The sequence below is a fragment of the Drosophila nasuta genome, chromosome X, assembly GCF_023558535.2.
Source record: "Drosophila nasuta strain 15112-1781.00 chromosome X, ASM2355853v1, whole genome shotgun sequence".
Classification (NCBI taxonomy): domain Eukaryota; kingdom Metazoa; phylum Arthropoda; class Insecta; order Diptera; family Drosophilidae; genus Drosophila; species Drosophila nasuta.
The window spans coordinates 7,693,153-7,713,003 of record NC_083459.1 but is presented as its reverse complement, the minus strand read 5'-3'; the positions used below and the strand labels follow the sequence as shown (position 1 = coordinate 7,713,003).

Genomic DNA, 19,851 nt, shown 5'->3' with positions numbered 1-19,851 from the left:
TATACCAAATAATATATATACATATTATACATTATTCATTCAAATACAACCATATTCTAAAAATATACCGAAAAATTCTGAAATATACCGATGGCTATATTTGGTATATCGATGCAGTACCACATTAAAAATACTAAAATATACCGATGGCTATATTTGCTACATCGATATAGTACTACAATCAAAATATACCATTAAGTAACAAATATACCAAATAATATTCCGAATATTAATTTCATATACATATTATACATTATTCATTCAAATACAACCATATTATAAAAATATACCGAAAAATTCTGAAATATACCGATGACTATACTTGGTATATCGATGCAGTACCACATTAAAAATACTAAAATATACCGATGGCTATATTTGCTACATCGATATAGTACTACAATCAAAATAACAAATATACCAAATAATATTCCGAATATTAATTTCATATACATATTATACATTATTCAATTAAATTTTAAATCGATTTTTATTTTAGATATTTATGAGTGAATACATTTTCGAATATGAAAACTATAACAAGAATTGTAGAGCTTGATTGCATTTTTCTTGCAACTGAGAATATTAATTCTAAAATTACATATATTTTTGTTTTCAGCCATTTACAAAACACATTTGGCATGCAAATATTGGAATGTTTACGATTACAAATGTTATTCAATGCAAATGAAATTACAAATTTTACAAATATCTTATGCATCACCAACTAAAAAAAAAAAAAGATAAATATAAAGAGCATAAAACTATATGATAATTTGGAATGTGCGAAGGTTTATTTTTTTTATGGCTAAATCATGTTTTGGTTTGCATGAAATGAAATTGATTATAATTTCATAAATAAATCATTAAAATGCCAAATAATTCGCAAAAATAAAATTTGGGTTAATTGTGGCAATTTCGAATGGTGGCCAAAAAACACTTTGCATTTGCAGTAGTAAAACAAAAAAAAAAAATAGGAGAAATGTTTGCAGTTGGCAGTTTGTTGGAACAAGAGCAACAAACAATCAGAGATCCGTGTAGATATGCTGTTTTGGGCTTAGTGCAACTGCAACAAAAATGTGGCAATTGCGGTTGCATTTAAAGCTTCCCATTTGGGCCTCAATTTTCATTGCGGCTTATGCAACACACATTTTGCAAATGAATTGTTCGGCAAATCAATTTGCATATTGCGCGACACATTTTGCGGCCACTCGCTGGGTGAGAGAACAGAGGGAGAGACAGAAGAGAAGAGGAGAGAAAGAGGAGGAAGCCTCCCCCACACAAACACACAGACACAGACAGAGACACACACACACTTGTACAATGAAACGACGATTTACAAAATATTTTTGTGTTCACACTCAATTAATGCCAATTGACTGCAAAATTGCAAACACCTTTGACACGTTTTCATTTTGCCATGTGAAGCAAATGGAAATGTGCAGCCAAAGCAAATGCAAATGGGAATGGAGAATGGGAATGGAGAATGGCGAGCAGACTTTTTCTCTCTCTCTCTCTCTCTCTCGCACTATTTCTCCTTCCCTTTCTCTCCCTCAATTTGCTGTTGGCACATTTGGCAGGATGACACTCGCTGTATTTGTGTTTAGTTAGTTCAAAGCCGTTGTTGTTGCTGCTGTTGGAATTTAAAGTAAATCAATAAATAAATTGTCACATGCAATATGCATGAGCTCAGATAGACAGACAGAGAGCAACAAAAATATATCAATAACACAGCAACAACAACCGCAGGAAATTATTGGCATTTTGAACGCAATTGAACTTTTACGCATAAATTTAGTCGCAACAAATTCGAAGAAATAAAATATAAATAAATACATATACTATATGTATGTAGGCATTTACTCGTAGGCAAACTTCAACGCTCAATTAAATTAAATGCAACTGCTTAATTGATAAATAATTGCTATTATTATTATTACGAGTATTGTTGCATCGAGTGACTTCCAAATGGCCACAAGCTGTCTTTTGTCTGCCCACTTCTGTTTGCTCTTCAGAATGCCCAGTGATTAGTTGGATCAATAACTGCTCACTTCGAGACAAAATCGAATCAATTTCCAAAGATGCTCAATTTATGTTTCATTCTTATTTGAAGTGATTGAAAATTAGGCGAAATTCTATTGCACAATTTGTGTAAATATTACAACGAATTACGTTGCTATGCGAAGTATTCTGTTCGAGTCACGATCAAGCCAAGTTCATGATAAGCACGCTGCATACCCTGTACCCACAGCATGACTAAGCTGGGTATGCCAAACAACAAGCATAAAAATACTTTATAAACTCCTCCGTTTAATTTACATAATTTTGTGAAATATGCAAACTAATATTTTTCCACTCGTAACTATTTAATTGAATCATCGTTTGTATTCCACACACAATTACACAGTTTGTGCAAAACTATACATTTTTTGTAGAAAAGTTTTGCACACTCATTTAGCAATGAAAAATGAAACATTTTAATTAAACTGAAAGCAAATTTTGTGTTTCACTTGCGGAAGCAAAAAACAAGTTCATATCAAATTAATTGCAAAATATTTCGAAAGGTAATTAGCAAGTTTTTTGCCAGAGCAACCCTGGCATCGAGCGGAAATATGGCAACCTTTGCACGCGTTGACAACCCTATTACACAGCACCCAGCTGTAGGCTCTTATTTCACAGCAAAATTTCATAACAACAACAGCAATATTGACTCACTTCCGCTTAGATCACGAGCATAGCAAACTATTTATATACTCTCTCCAGATTATTTATAGTGAAATACGTAGATACATGTATATATGTATATAGTATGTAGAATATGTTTGTTACAGATCTGACGCAGTCTCGATCTCTTGATGTCTTTCTTTCTCGCTCTTTCGCTGATATGATCGCACTTGAGCTCAAGCCAACTCATTTATGCATTTATGCAGATGCCACATGATGACTACCAGATATATACATATATATATATATATATATATATATGTATATATATCTGTTTGTATTTACATATGTAAGCACGGTCTGTATGCTGGCATTTTGTGCTGATTTCGAGAGATTTGCAATGCAAGCAGCGCCAACTGTTTTTTGCTCAGGGGCAACATGACTAAAGAAGATTGGCTAAAGGGGGTTGATCGTGGAGGGGGAAGAGGCTGAGGGGATACCCAAAGCTGGTGGCAAGTGCGTCAACGATCTGTGAATTCTTTTTTTTGTTGTTTTTTTTGTTTACTTCGTAGTATTCTGTTATATATTTTAATTCTTTTCTTTCTCCCACTTCTTACGTTGTTTTTTACTCCCTCTCTGGTTCATTCGTTGCCTCTGTTTCTTTCTCTTCGCCCCTCCGGTTCTTTCCCTTTCCCCCCATGGTCAAGTTATCTGCGACCATTTGGTTGCCTCGCTATCGCTTCCGGGTGCGTTCCACCGCCAACGCCAATGCCAGAGCCGAAGTCTCAGTCGATGTCGAAGTCTCAGTCGAAGTCTCAGTCGAAGTCTCAGTCTCAGCACTGAAATTGAAGTCGCATTCGGGGGCGGGGAGAATCGCAATCGAAATCGTTGGCTGAAGGTGGCAAATGCTTTGTTTTAGGTGCGGGAATTAGGCATGCAGCCCTGGTAAATGCAATTAAATGCAAATTGCGACCCCCTGCGATGCGATAAGCTTCATTTTGTTCGTTAGCTCGCGATCAGTTGGTCGATCAGTCAATCGATCGATCGTTGCTTACTTCGTTGGTTGATTAACCCCGTTTGCCGGTAATTTCGACAGCTCGGCTCGATTTAAAATTCATTGTGTGTTTTCATTCCGAGCTGCGCTCCTTCATCTTCTTCTCGTTGTTGTTGTTGTTGTTGTAAGCGATTTTATTTTAATTAAAATTATGTCAACGCAATTGAAATGTTATTGAACCAATTTAACAACAGCGAGTTCATTAATTTGGATTTTGTAATTTTTATTCAATGCACAGCGCCAAGAACAACAACAACAACAACAACAACATCAATAGCAAGAGCAACAGCAACAACAAGTTGCGATAGCAACAACGACAATATTGCCAATATTTATGCTCAGCAATTTTTTTTTATTACGATTTTTCGGTCCGCGCATTCGCGTAATTTATGGCAATTGTGATAAAGAAACAGCCGCGTCGTGGAAAAGTGCTGCCTGGAAAACTGGGAAATGCATTTCCAGCAAAAAGCGTAAAACGAACGTAAGGCAAACGCCTGTTGCGAGGGGAAGGGGGAGGGACAGTGAAAAGGGCAGCGCGTAAACAGTTGTGTTTAATCAACTAAAACATCAGCGCGAAAAAAAGCCACAACAAACAAAACGAAAATAAAACAACGCGTTAAAGAATAAAACAAAATTAAATGAAATTCAATCAAAATGGGAAGTTTGCCCATTCGCAATCAGCGAACAGCTAACACCTCCCTCTCGCTCTCCCCGCACTCCATAAAGTCGAACGTCGGCAAAATATTTATGCAATTTATGGGCTCGAAAATTATCAGCAGAAAATGCGCGAAAACAACAAATTAACAAAAATCAAAATTATTTATGTGCTACAGTCGAACAACGCTACATCAAACCATCTATCAATTTTCACATTTCATTCTTGCAGGCTTGCAGTTCGTTGCAACGCTGCTTTACTGTACCACTTTTTTTTTGATTGTAATGCGTGTACTCACCCCAATGCAGGCGACATAAATGTCACGAACGACAAAACAAAAAAAAAAACAATCGGAAAACAGGAATAACAAATGCAACGCCAACAGTTTTGCTCCTCCCTGGACAGGATGTGGGTGCGCCCTGTAACCAGCTCCAAATTCCCAGTTCCCAGTTCCCAGTTCCCGATTCCCTTTTTGCTTCCCTGCTCGCTCAGTCAGTTCTCAGCTGCGGGATTGCTGTAATAAAAACAGGGAGAGAAATTAATGGTTTATTTGCAAACATTGGATTAATCAAACGAGATTTTGTAAACTTTTAAAGCTGCTAAAAGCTCGGTCTACTACAAATATTCGCAAAAGTAAATACTTCAATGCAGAGTTACAGCTTTAAGCAACTAATATACGATTTCAGCACAACGATTAAGTTGGCTTTGAAATATCCAGTATTCGATATACTTTGTTAGTTATCTCTGTAAATTTTATAGCCGAGGAAAGCTTTAAAATTCCTTTAATTTTCCCTGCTCAACGTTAAAGTAATTCATAGCTTTCAAGAATGGTTCTGCAGCTCTTATCTACTATTTAGTATATCATTTTAAAAGTATAGCTTAGCTATACTCATTAGTAAGATACATTTTGAAAAAACTTCATAGGTCATTACGCCTGTCTTTTTAAGAACCTTTAAGCTAGTTTTCCCTTCCCTTATTCAATATACGAGTTATCCTTTTAAAGCTGCTTAAAGCTCTGCTGTTTCAATTATAAACATGTAACTTAATGTTTATTACATAATTTTCAAGAAAATTTTTAAACTTTGTTATTATCAAATTCACCTCTAAGAAGATTTAAGCTTTCAACATAAGATTAATCCTTGATTTGACTAACACATTGCAAGCTCTTCTTTCACTTTCAAATTTCTATACGTAGTGAAAAAAACATGGAATAGTTATTTGTTTTTAGGAGAGATTAAACTATTCGAGCTGTTCTATTTCTTCCTGTTTTCTCGAGATTAAAGCGAAGAATTGGTTAATGCGTGCCACGAAATGATGTTGAAAGCGCAAAAAGTGAATTTATTGTTGCTATTACTGCTGATAGGAATGGAAGTTTTTTTTTTTGTGGAGAGGAAGCGTGTGGGCGTTATGTGTGGCGTCTATCGGCTGTGTTTATGACCTTGATATAGAATGATTCCATAAGACTTAGTTTTATTTTTCTTTACATCAAATTTAACACAACAAATTCCGAGAGCGATTAAAGTTGTTTTGTGTTTTAAGCTGGTTATCAGCTTGTTTTTCCACTGAAAGTGCGCTTGCCTTTAAGTGGGGAGGCGAAAGAATTCATCATGAGGCCAAATGTTTTTTAGGCATCTTTGCGCACTGGCATACGGTACGTATACGTAATGGCATTGAATGTAACAAATCCAGTTATTTGTTGAATTTGACAGTTTAATTCTACGCCTCGATGAGCGTTTGCCCCCCAAATCGATAACTGAACCCGATTCAATGCTCAATCCTCTTTCTCTTTTTCCCACCCACACACTCACTCTTTCTCTCTCTCTCTCTCTGGCTGTCGCACTCTTTCTGTCCCTTCTTGGCGCAATATTTTGTGTCTATTTCAATTTGTGATGTGCGTTTGCTTTATTTGGATTCGGTTGATTTGGAAATCAAACAGGTTTTGCCATTCAAGTTGACATTCAATTTTCGGCCCGCTGCCAAGGAACTTTATTTTTTTCCTTCGAAGCGTATGTGTGTGCCTTTTGTGTGTGTGTGTGTGTGTGTGTGTGTATTTGTTGGGTCCTTCATGAGGGTGCCCCAAACAAACAGAGCTGCAATCAATTTGCTTCTTTTGTTGTCTGTTATTGCTAAAACATGAAACAATAAAAGTAAAATTTGCATTCAGGCGAGAAATTTCTATGACGCCTATGAGTGGACACCAGATTTTCAGGTTCTGCCTATTGTCGGGGAATGGGCAAGAGGCGTGCGGGGAAGGGTTACAGCTGTGGGCCAAATTGGTGAAAACTTGTACAAAAGGCAAACAGACGGCGACGAATGGCGAGTGGCGAACGGCGCTATAAAAAACAGCAAAGCGCAAATCAAGAAAGATAATAAAAATTGAGCAATAAAAAAGCCAAAAAAAAAAAAATTTATATAAAAAAGAAAAACACGACAACAACAATAACGGGCCGCAAGCTAAAAATGCCGTCAAGTGCCAAAAACACGTTTAAATGTCAAAATGTAACTCCCCAGACAACTAAAGCAGCGGCAGCGGCAGCAACCGCAACAACAGCAGCAACAACAACAGCAACAACAACAACTGCAACAGCTGCAGTCGCTGAGGCGCCGCAAAAGCAACAAAAAATCAAATTAGCGCCAAGCAATGTCGCCTCTGTCGACGTCGACGTCAACGTCGCTGTCGCCGTCGCTGTCGACGTCGCTGTTGCTGACAGCTTCCACTTCCAGACTTTTGCAATCATCTTTCAGTTTTGTCGTCTTCTTATTAATTTTTGGCATTTTTTTTCGCCATACTCTTTCGCAGCGAGCATCGCAATTATCAGCAGCATTATGCAACAAATTTAAAGAAGAAAAAAAAAGTTTTAAAAAACACTTTCGATTTGCATAGAACACTGCATAAATTAGATAGAACAGGATGGCAAACTAAAAATATATCTAATGAATAATGAACACAAAACTTGATTTAGAGTGTATCGAAACAATAAATTTATTTCGCGTAATACTTTTCATTTCAATCGCTTTTATAACTCTGCATCTTTAAAGTGTATAAAATCTTTGTTACTTCGTAGAGAGCTCTTCTTACTTGATTTCTTTTTTTTTTTTGCTTTTTTTTGTTGCCGTTGCGATCTCCCTTGCAGTGTTTTTGTTTTTTGTTACTTTTTATTGCTGTTCATAATTTGCGCTTATGCAAAAAAACGACAACAAAATACGTATATATTTTTTAAATTAAACGCAAATTTGTAGTTGTTTTCTTGTGGCAATAAAACGGCGACAATCCAGCACCAAAAAAAAATATAAGAAAACAAGAAAAAAAAAGGGGCGAGAAACCCAAGCGCGAAACCAACTGCTGCAAAACTCCGGGGGACAACAATGAGAAATAAAATGATTATTATATCATTATAGCAAAGTGCGTTAAAATTTATGAACAATGAAAACTTTTTTCGCTGCTGCAGCTGCTGAGACTGCAGTGCAGAGGGAAAAGAATCCGGATGGGTGCTACGACCCGGGAACAGTCGCAATCGCAGTCGAAGTCGCAGTCGCAGTCACACAGGAGAAGGGAATACTCGATGTGTGTACTGCGGAATATAACGAGTTGCGGCTACATAAAATACACGTCGACGACGAGTACACGCTCATAAATATATCAAGCCATTCATCAGTTGGCGAGCAGTTTAGAACTTTTACTTGAGGCTGGCAAACAGGTCCCAGGGGAATACCACACACAACAAAACAGATAACCAGATGCTAACATGGCTAAACATTAGAATGGAGTGTGCCGACCTCAGGAGGGCAAGATTTTTTTGTTAAAGTGTTGAAATTTATTGCACAATTCTGCTTAAAATGCACAACTGTTCTCAGGTAGAGAACTGTTCCCACGATTTTTGTTTGTACTAATAGTATTAGTATAGGTATTAGGTATTAGTCTAATACCACACAAAAGATGATATGGAAGGGCAAGAGGTGTTTTATCTAGCACTCAAAATTGCTTAAAATGCACAACTATTCTCAGAGTGAACTAAACTGTTCCCAAGATTTATGACTACACAATAACAGTTAACCAGATGTTAACAAAGTGCAAGAGCACTCGAAATTGCCTAAAATGAACTACTGTTCTCAGTCAGAGACCTTAACTGTTCCCAGGATTCCTACTTATATTGATACTACACAAAAGATGAGAATGGTAAGAGTTCTCTTTCTGTGTTTATATCAAAGTGTTGCTAGCGTTCTTGGAAATGCACAATTGATCACAGGCAGAGAACTAAACTGTTCCCAGGATTCCTAGTTATATTGATACCATACAAAAAATCAGAACGGTATAAGTTCTCTTTCTGTGTTTATATCAAAGTGTTGCTAGCGTTCTCGGAAATGCACAACTGTTCTCAGGCAGAGAACTAAACTGTTCCCAGGATTCCTGCTTATATTGATACCGTACAAAAGATGAGAACGGTAAAAGTTCTCTTTCTGTGTTTATATCAAAGTGTTGCTAGCGTTCTCGGAAATGCACAATTGATCTCAGGCAGAGAATTAAACTGTTCCCTGGATTCGTGTCTATGCTAAATAGCTCTTCACGAACTGTACCCAGCGTAGCAGCAGGCAGCGTCTAAAAAGGTGCTAACGAACGACAATGCAATGCATTGAAAACGTGGCGCATCAAATCGATTGCGATTGATTAATTATGAAATACTTAACGTTGCTCAAAATGCAATCAGAAAGAAGCATCATTTAACATATTCACAACGTCAGCGTCAGCGTCAACGTCAACTCCAACGCAAACTCGAACTCGAACTCGCACTCGAATTCGAATTGACTGCATAATTTGTATACTATTCATAACTGGCACTTGAATGCAGCTGACGGACGACGATTGCAACAGTTCGAAAACCAAAAGTGATTGCTTGACGGGCGACCAAGACATGATTAAAGCTCAATTAATTGCAACTGACAATGACAAGGAGAAGTCTCAGCTCTCAACTCTCAGTTCTCAGTTCTCAGCTGGAGTTGCGCGCTCAGAGCTGTGATGTTGTGATGTCAGGGACAGCCAAAAAAAACAAAAACAAAAAGAAGTAGAAAAAACGAGACACAGCAAGAGCTACGTGGAGAACTTTGCTCAGGCAAGACACAGGGACGGGGAGCAGGGGAAGGGGAGGCAAGCGCTGTGGGTCAGAGTTCTGTGTAATCATTATCAACGAACATAAAGCCAAGTATGTGTAGTATAAAGCTATAGCTATGTTATATACATTCATAGCTATTGCATATTATGGCTGTATTAAAGCTAAAGCTTTGTCGTAATCTGCTTGACAGCATAACTCGCCCCTTCCCGTTGACACTCCCACAAATGCACTTACGCCACTACCCCCCTTCCCCCCTTCCCGTCACTCGCCCACCGCCTTTTTCGCCTCTTTTTCCTCCTCCCGCTCCTGGCGTTGGGGCCGTTGCACGATCACTTTAATGGAGGTCAACGTTCCCCCCGAGCAAGCGACTTTGTTGTGTGTGTGTCAGTGTGTGTGTGTGTTTATGTGTGTGCCTGCTTGTCTATGTATTTGTATTGCGACTTTTAATGCGGTTTGTTTTCGATTTCGATTAGACAAAGTTACGCACGCTCTCGCTTTGCATTCTTCCCCTCTCTCTCTCTCTTTTTCTCTCTCTCTCTCTCTCACCCACTCACCATCCCCCTTCTCTGCCTTGCTGCATCTATCTCGCTTGCACTCAGCGCCTTTGTAATGTCATTAAACTTTCTATGGCTGTGCTTATCACAGTGGCTGCCGCTACTGAGCAGGGCGGCACACGGCAGCAACATGTTGCTGTTGTCGTTGTTGCGGCTGCGACTGCAATCGAGTGGCAGGCTCGCTCATTAGTTCAATGATTTTGAATGTGGAGCAGCAACAATGCCGCATCTATTGCTGTGGCCGGCATTGATTTATCTGCCATCTCACGTTCCAATGCACGACAACAACAACTGCAACAGCAACAGCAAGAGCAACAGCAACAGCAGCAACAACAATGAAGGGCTGCCGCTTGCTTGGTTGCTTGCTTGTCGTGATCAGTGGCCCGCTTTGGTCCGATCCATGGCCCACCCATGACTCGCATTGTTTCGCGCGCAACATCATCATCATGTTTATCATCATGAGCAACGTTGTCGTCGTCATCGTCATCGTCGTCGTCAGCGTCGACAGCGTTCGCGTCATCGTCATCGTCATCGCCTAATGCCATTGCATTTTCAATTGAATTGCTTGAACCACAAAATCATTGACAGCACACAAAGTTAACAACTGGCAACAATGCGGCTGCCATAGTTGTTGTTGTTGTTGTGGTTGTTGTTGTTGCTGCTTTGAGGCATCAGCAACATGTCAGCATCGGTCACACGGCCAATCGCCCATTCAGCAAAGAGGGCGCCATCGGTTCATGGGAAACTGCGGCAGAAGATGCCACACAGCAAGCAGCAAGCAGCAAGCAGCAAACAGCAGCAGCAGCAACAACAACAACAGCAACAACTAGCTGCAGCTGCAGCTGCAACAACTTTGGCCCCGCTGCAATCGCTGGCATTGGTGTGGGCGATTGCTAATGAAGAATGAAGCATGAAGCGCGCGAGAATGAGGAATGAAGCATAAAGCAGAGGGCGGCAGTGATAGTTGTAGAGCAACAATAACAACAACAGCAAACGAGGAGGAAGGGGAAGGGGAGGGGTAGGGGGAAGTGTTGCTGACAATTTGCTTGCTTGCATTTCGCTGTCGCAACAAATTTTAATACATTTCTCACATAATTCGACTCTTGGCCCCGTCGCTCACAACTGCTCACAAGATATTCTTCGTCTTGTTGTTCTTGTTGTTGTTATTCCTACAACGATTGTCGTTGTTGTTGTCGTTGTATCGTTGCATTGTTGTTGCAACTGATTCGCTATGCGCCCCCCAAAACCAACCCAACCCAACGGCAACAGCAACAGCAACAGCCCTGAGCCTGAGCATCTGGTTGGTGTTGGTGTCGAGTCAAGTATGCCATGACAAGTAGCGATCAGGCGATGAATACCATACAAAAGTGCAGAGACTAGAATTAAGGAGAATAGAAGAAATGCATTCTAACATTTTCCACTGAATTGAATTGAATAAATAGTGAGTGCGGAATGCAAAATATATATTGAACAAAGAATTAATAATCCAGCACACAATAGGGGAGAATATTACTTTTGAAGTATACAATAAAGAAAAGCAAAGACAATGCGAATGCAAAATATACAGGCAAGAGATTACAGAAAATTATATAGAAGTATTCATGAAAGAAAATTCATTGAAACAAATAGCTGAATATTATATGATAATACTGAATAAATATATACTTATATGGAATATTAAATGTAGAAAATATATGTTTGCCTTGCATAAAGAAGTATAACGATATAATTTTAAAGCTGGAGTCAAATTTTTGTTCAGACAATAAAAGCTATACTTTGGTTGCTATCAGATAAAAATTCAGAAGTTATTTAAAAAATACTTTTGAGTACTTATGTATGAAACGGGTACATTCAATTTGGTATATTTTGAACTCAATGGTATATTATGAATGAAGTATCAATATATTAACAATATACCAAATACAATATTTGGTAAATTTGCAGTACTTTGAAGTATATATAAAAATTTAGAAGTTATTCAAGAAATACTTTTGTATGAGCAGAAACGTCTACTTACAATTTGGTATATTTTTAACTCAATGGTATATTTTGAATGAAGTATCAATATATTAACAATATACCAAATATAACACTTGGTATATTTTCAGTATTTTTGTAGTGTATCAATTTGGTATATTTTGCACTCAATGGTATATTTTGAATGAAGTATCAATATATTAACAATATACCAAATATAACACTTGGTACATTTTCAGTATTTTTGTAGTATATAAATTTGGTATATTTTGCACTCAATGGTATATTTTGAATGAAGTATCAATATATTAACAATATACTTAGTATAACATTTGGTATATTTTCAGTATTTTTAAGTATATTAATTTAGCTCTGTTTTAATCAGAGCATAAGAATGATTACTTTGACAGCAAGTAAAAGTAACAGTAAGAACAAATTGCCAAAGATTACCTCAACGAAATTCCCGATAGAGAGAGAGCGATGCACAGCATTATCGAGGCACGCAATTCTTTGGCGCTTTGCGACTGTTGATCCAACAGTTTCATAAATGTTTATCTCGCCGGCGACACGTACGCGCATTTGAGGCATGCCACTGGCAGTGTGACCACATCCCATTTTTGGTAATGAGATCATGGAATTATGTTGTTTGTTATTTGCCGTACTTGTTGTTGTTGTTGTCGAGCATTTATTGTTGTTGTTTTCGCAGTCATAAAATTAAAAAAAAAAATAACACACACACACACAGAGGAAAACCCCAAACGCAACATACTGCATAATAAACAACCCTAACAACAACAGCAGCAGCAGCAACATCGACAGCGACAGCGACAGCGACAGGCGACAATGGAAGCTAAGGGGGGTGGGAGGGAAGGGAAGAGGGGAATGGGGAATGGGAAGTAGGCAAGCAGCATTCACAAACAACAAAATATGATAAAAAGGCCAAAAATCCAAACGAGAATTGTCAACCAAAACATCGCTGGCTACCGCAAACAGCTGTAACGGATGCCAACGTCGTTGTTGTCTCTTTGACACCCCCTCTCCCCTCTTTACTTCTCTTCCCTTCACTTCCTCGGCTGACAAACAATCAACGAAACAGCCATAACCCAGCGGCAACAACACCCTTTCCTCCCTCTCCCCCCGCTCAAAGCCCTTGCTGTTGTCCCTAAGGCAACGAGGCGTCGGTGTTGCCGCTGGCACTAGTAACAGCAACAGTAACAGCAACACGAATGGTAACAGCAACAACAGCAACAGCAACAACGCGTTGCAACAACAACGACAAGTGTGGCGAGCAAAAACACGCGTTTTCATTTTGCATACACCGAAAACTGCATTGCACAATGTGAATAATCCAGCTTCCTCCTCCTCGTTTCCCCTTCTTCACCTTCTTCCCTTTAACGCCCATGACTCGTGGCCCCTTAACCTGCCACGCCCTGCACTGTCCTATCCGCCCACTTTCCCCTGCCACTACTATTCACTGCCCATTCCCCCGCCCTCAGCTTCACCGTCAACGAGTACCATTCAGAAGCCACAACACACGCTACTCTGCTCTGCTTCGTCCTGCTCTCCTCTCTCCTGCTCACCACTCTCCACTCTCCACTCAGCGCCCATCACGTTGCCCATTGTAAAAACATATGCTTTCACACTTGACACACACACACACACACACACACACACTCTGCACACACACACGTTTACGTATACACCTGAATGCCATATGCATGCTGATGGCTGCAAAAGGGGAAAGGGGATGAAAGCGTTGGAGGGGCGAGTGCTAGAACAGGTGCATAGCACTCATGGAAACGATGGCGCAGCCAACAAATTTGTCAACATGCAGCAGAAAAAAACGCGAGCAGAGAGAACTAAGCAGCTAATTAGGTAAAGAACTATAAACAAAATAGAGAGAACTAAGAAAAGAAGAGAATTGCGACGAGAATCGCTCATTTTCATAGGGAAATGTGAAAAAGATCTCATTCATATTCCATAAATAAATATATATCAAGTTAAATGAAAAATTATTTAACTACTAGCTGCCCAATTAAATCATTATAAAATATAGATATAGAATATAGAGAATGGCGAAAAGAATTGCGTAGAGAAATACGAAGAGAATCACCCTTTTTCAAAGGGAAAAGTGAAAAAGATCTCAGTAAAAGTTAAATCATTCATATTCCATAAATATATATATAACAAATTAAATGAAAATTAAATCATTATAAAAATATAGATTCTCAACACCATCAGTACAAACTTAGAAAAAGTATTATTTATAAATTTCATTTTACAATTTTTACTTCATTTGTAAACTCAAGAAACTTTTTAATTGATTTTAGAATACAATAAAATTAATTATATTATTAGATTATTAAATTATATTAGCTCTTTAAGGCATTATTTTATTATCATTTAAATAACAAACAGAATATTCTAGATTTTGTCTGTTAAACGCAATTGCAAAAATATATTTCCCTTATAAAATAGTTTCTACATTTCTAGAAGTCAATTGTAACAAATTTCATTAAATTCATTTAATATGAAACTTTTAAAATAATTGTAAAAAAGGAAGGGAAGAAAATATTTCAAAAGGAAAAGAATACATGAAGTAAAATACTGAGTAATATAGAGTATGTTTAATATATAATATTTTTTAGCACAATATTAATTGTGAATTGGAAATTAATTGTAAAAAAGAATGAAATAAAATATTTCAAAAAGAAATAGAATACTAAAAAAAATAGTAATATGCTGAATATGTTTTAAGATGAATTAATACAGAACATTTGTGGTATATTTTCTAGCATAAAAATAACACTGTCAATCTACCATTGTTTTAAACAAATTTATAGCCAATAATAGTTCAACAACTCTTTATTCCAATTCGATGCTGATCTACAACCAACAAGTTCTTGTGGCGTTGTTGAATGGCAAATAGTAAATGGGAATAGTGTGTCGCCTGTGGCTTGATGCTGTGACAGTTAGTAGTAGCCTTTATATCCTGCTGGCCAATCCTAGCCAGGCTCTTGCCTGCATGGTTGCCTTCCTGCTGCTTTTGGCCATCCACTTCCACTTTTGCGAGCGCACTTTACATGCATGAAAATTAAGTGCTTGTCACATTTGCGGTTGACAACGTTTAATTTTCAGTTTATTTTTATGCTTTTCCCCCAAATAATATGCCAAGCAGAAGCGCGGCCAAAAGCGATTGTGAGTGTGAGTGTGAGTGTAGGGCGTAGGAGGCGTGGCCGCTGGCACATGCAAATGTGGCCAAACTCCAACAAGAAACAAGTAACAGCGAATGAAAAATGAACAAAAAAAAGCCAAACGAAAACAAAAACAAGAATTTAAAATAATTAAATCATTTACCAACAGAAGCGACAACAACAACAGCAACAACAATGTCGACGGCAGCAGAAATAGAAATGAAAACGGAATATAAAATGTGTAATAAAGTGTAATAATAAAAAACAATTGTAAGCGGAAGTAGCAGCGACGCATTCAGCTGTGACGTCGAGCTGAGCTTTGGCTTATATCAGCAGCAGCAACAGCAGCAGCAGCAACAGCAACAGCAGTAGTTGCTGTTGGCAGCGGAAGAAGAAGGTTTCCTCGCCCTTCGCTCTTTCTCTCTCTCTCTCACTTGCTGACTCCCTCTCTTTCTCTTACTGCGACGACAACGTGGAGGCATCATAAAGAAAGACAAACGACGACTGTCGGCCATGGAGTGTAATGTAAATTACGAGCGGAGGCAAACAAGAACAATAAAAAGTCGCATTGTAATAGCTGTTGTTGCTGTTGTTGCTGTTGCTGCTGCAGAAGGCAGAAGACGCATCAAATGAGGCAGCCAAGCAAACGACCAGACCAACAAAATAATGCACCTGTAGACAGAGACATAGAGAGAGAGAGAGTGAGAGAGAGAAAGAGGGGGAGAGCGAGAGAACTCAAGTCCAGCGATCGGCGGTGATTAGACGCTGTTCCTCCCGCAACCGCCTCCCTCCTCCTTTCCGTCGTGCCACCAACTGTTGCCCCAAACTGTTTACTGCTTCCGCTTGCCCGCCAGCAGCAGCAACAGCAACAGCAACAACAACGATGACCACAAAAGCGTAACATGCGCTGCCGCAATCAAATCGCCGCGAGTATTGTTCTCTCTCTCTCCCCTTTGGCCAGTGGTCGAAGTTGCCCCCGGGTTCGGTGCGGACGGTGCGACGTTCGTCGACACTTTGACGCATCGCTGCGTTTAAGCGGGCGGACTGCGACGATGATGATGATGATGATGATGACGATGACTCAGAGTGCGGCACAAGCCGCATTGCGTTGCGAGCCAGGCAGCCACCCTGTGGCGGCATTTCATGCTTAAATAACTGGCCAACACAGTGCCAAGGAGAGGAAGAGAGATGAGTCAGAGAGTGGGGGTGGGGGTGGGGGTATAGAGAGGGGCAAAGGGGCAGAGGGGCAGAAGCGCGGCTTATGCAACGCTACAGTGCACAGAACTTGGAGCTATTCTATGCTACGCTAACGGGTATATTCCAACCTGTCTACCTTTTGGCATTTCCATTTAGTCACACACACTTGCACACACACACACACACACACACACTCGCACACTTGCTGGTCAGGTGGTTCAGCTGGGTCAGTTGGCGGTTGGCGGTTGGAAGGCCAAAACAGTCGTGTACAGTTTAGCTTATTAAGTTTCCACCTACAACAACAAACAATCAAACCATAAACAAACTGTATTCTTGTCTTGCCAACCAACAAATTTACATTTTTATGTTTTAATACAAAGTGAAACTAATTGCGATGCCACAAGTTTGCTCATGGATCGTGGCATTTTAACTTTGATTCAAATGCATAAGAAATTGATTTAAAATTCCATACTATTTTCTAGATTTGAAGTGAACATTTCTTTAAGCAGTAACCAAATGCAACTTAACTTTTAATCTGTATTATGAAATGGGAATTATAACTAAAGTGATTCCCTTTAAATGAAGCATTGAAATTAACAAAATTTCACACAAAGCTAAGCTTACAATTTATTGCTTTGAAAATAAAAAAAAAAAGAGACCTTATACTTTCATTTACATTTAAATTAATACACATTTGAATTAGAAGCTTAAATGATTAGTTTTAAAATAAATAAAATAAATACAAAAGTTGAACTTACAATTTGGGATTTCAACTCCATTTCCAATTGAAAATAAAGTTGTTAGTCCTAAATTCTGCTTTGAAATTTAAATCGAAATATATAGTAATATACAAATAGGATTATAGGCACTAATAATTTTCAATTCCTTAAACTCAAATTTTTCTTTAAATTGCAACACAAGTGTAATAACAAAGTTGTGCTTGCCATTTTGATTTAAACGCTATCAAGAAAAATTGGAATTATAAGTAAAGTTCACCTTTCAAATTAAAAAATAATAATAACAAAATTAAGCTGACAAAAATATGAAAAAAAGCGTTTAAATTCTTAAGACAATTAGAATTAAATCTTAAATGCCAACTCAATGCTTGAGTGCACATTTGAAATCAATAACAAAATTGAGTTGACAATTTATTTAATTTACATTTGATTTAAACCAAATATCCAAGTTAAACATAGAATTTCCTTGATGACAACTCAAATCTTAAGTGCAGTATTGAAATAAATAAAAAAAGCAACAAAAGTTGAGTTTACAGTTTGATTCGTGAAGCCATTGAAAATTGGTTATTTTAATTTAAATGGAACACTCTCGTTTATTTCGATTATTTAGCAAATAAATTAAAAGATTATCTTCTCTACTGAAATACCAACAAAATAATAAAAAGACTCTCAGCGTTCAATTGAAAGTTCTGCTGAATAACAATGCAAAATTTTAATATATAAGTTGAATATAAGCTACAAAGACTTTATTCTCTGGGGGAAATTATGAAAAAGAAAAACTTGAAAAAATTATCAACCCAATAAATCAAAACAATGCAACCGGAAGAGTTCCCTTAAGTATTTACAACAAGTTTCAAGAACCAAATTGAAATGTGTGCATAAATTTTCCTAACAACTATTTTAAATGCTTTAAGAATACTTTCTTATTGTTCCTGCGATTAAATTCAACTAAACTCATATTTCCATTTCCCAACTCTTTCTATTTGCAGCAGTTGAACTGAAAAATCGAACCCATTTGATGGAGTGTTTAGCGTCTAACTTGGTGAGTTCTTGGAATGCAAAGAGCTATAAAACCATAAATAAAAACAAAATGAAAATGAAAATACTCATGTCTAAATCATAGCAATTGAGATGAAGATATGGAGTGAGGGGGAGGGAGTGAGAGAGGGAGTAATATAAGATGGAAGCTGAGGTCATTGATATCAAGTCTTAAGGCACGTATTGTGCATTCCGTCGGCTTTTGCTGTTGTCGAAGTAGAATTCCAGAAATTCGTCGAGTCGCTAATGGCCATTTCGAATGTGCTCCATTGGCTGATTAGGGCCTCGAAGCTAGCGCCTTTAGCTTAAATCAAATTATTTGCTTTGTGGTGGGGAGGGGTTAAAATGCGAGGAGGGAATAGACCACGAAAATGAGAATTTCGTGTCTCGTCGTTGCTGATTTATTTTCACACTCTACTCCGAATGTGTGTGAGTGTCTCGTTCTCTGAGTGATGAGTATGGGAGTGAGTGATGAGTATGGGTGTGAGTAGTGAGTGTGAGTGTGAGTGTGGCGAATGCTGAGTATGTGTGTATGTGTGTGGTGTCCGCCTATCAGTACTTAATTTGATTTGCGTGCTGTTTGTAACACTTTCTAATGCGTCTAATGAATTTTGGTGACCACGCGGACAATTTCCCACAGTCGACACTCGACTCAACTCGATTCGATTCGACTCGCGGTGGCATTCAAACTTTGCATCGGATGTCACCAATTTCACAGTTTGACTGCCTGCCAAATGTTAAATACCATTACACGTTGTGTCCCTCTTTTCAGTTGCTGTCTCTCTCTTAGATAGGGGCTGGCATTTGATTAACGGAAATGATCGGTTTGCCTGTGGTCTGAAGCACATTTATTTCGCTGATAACGCCCCTGACATCATCATTAGCATTCCCATTCGTATTCCCATCGCCATCGCCATGATCATTAGCAGCATCGCAATATTATGAACATATGAGCTTTTGTTGTTTTGCCAAATATTTGACTGATAAGCCAAAATGTGAAGGTCAAACAGTTCAATGGGCCATTAAAAACCTCTTCCATCTAGCAAATCTTTTGACTTTGAGTGCGAATGTTCGCAGCTGCCACAAAAAAAAAAACACGTTGTCATTTGGTAGGGAAACCCAAGAGAAAGGATTGAGCTAAGCATAACAAAAATATTAAAGTACCAACTGGTATAAACTAGCTTAACATATGCCATTAAATATAATTGCAGTTCGTAACCAACTTAATTATATTCTTTAGCCACATAATTCACCAGCTAATTTGCTTCAATTTATATTTCTCTAATAGTTTATAATACGAATTTTAGATACTCTGTAGTTTTCGGTCGAGTGTGTCCCCTACCAATGGTGAATAAAAGGAAAACTGCGGTATTATTCTTAAAATATACCAAATTAATATACCACAAAAATACTAAAATATATATTTGGTATATTGATACCTTTGTAGTACTAAATGTAGAATATACCAAAGGGTATATTTGGTATATTGGTATATTACTACATATGTAATATATATTAAAATAATAATATATATATTATAATACTTAAAATATACCAATTTAAAATACTGCAAAAATACTAAAATATATATTTGGAATATTGATACCTTTGTAGTACTAAATGTATAATATATCAAATTACAAAAAAATACTTAAATATACCGAAGGGTATAT

At 37.9% G+C, this 19,851-nt stretch overlaps 2 protein-coding genes across 5 annotated transcripts in view; one reads left to right on the top strand and one right to left on the bottom strand.

Annotated features, from left to right (window-relative positions):
• Positions 1–19,851, top strand: part of LOC132795168 (chaoptin) — a 170,405-nt gene that overhangs the window by 107,730 nt on the left and 42,824 nt on the right. The window contains exon 4 of one of the 3 annotated variants that reach the window (XM_060805720.1): positions 18,130–18,182. The exons of 1 other annotated variant lie outside the window; for it this stretch is intronic. The gene's annotated coding sequence lies outside the window, so the exon portion shown is untranslated. Of the gene's footprint in view, positions 1–18,113; positions 18,183–19,851 lie in introns of those variants that run through there. One more of the 3 variants, XM_060805722.1, reaches the window with a different exon arrangement.
• LOC132795169 (protein folded gastrulation) overlaps positions 1–19,851 on the bottom strand; it is a 42,776-nt gene that overhangs the window by 19,758 nt on the left and 3,167 nt on the right. For both annotated transcript variants that reach the window (XM_060805725.1, XM_060805724.1), the window contains exon 3: positions 4,672–4,887. The gene's annotated coding sequence lies outside the window, so the exon portion shown is untranslated. The remainder of the gene's footprint in view (positions 1–4,671; positions 4,888–19,851) is intronic.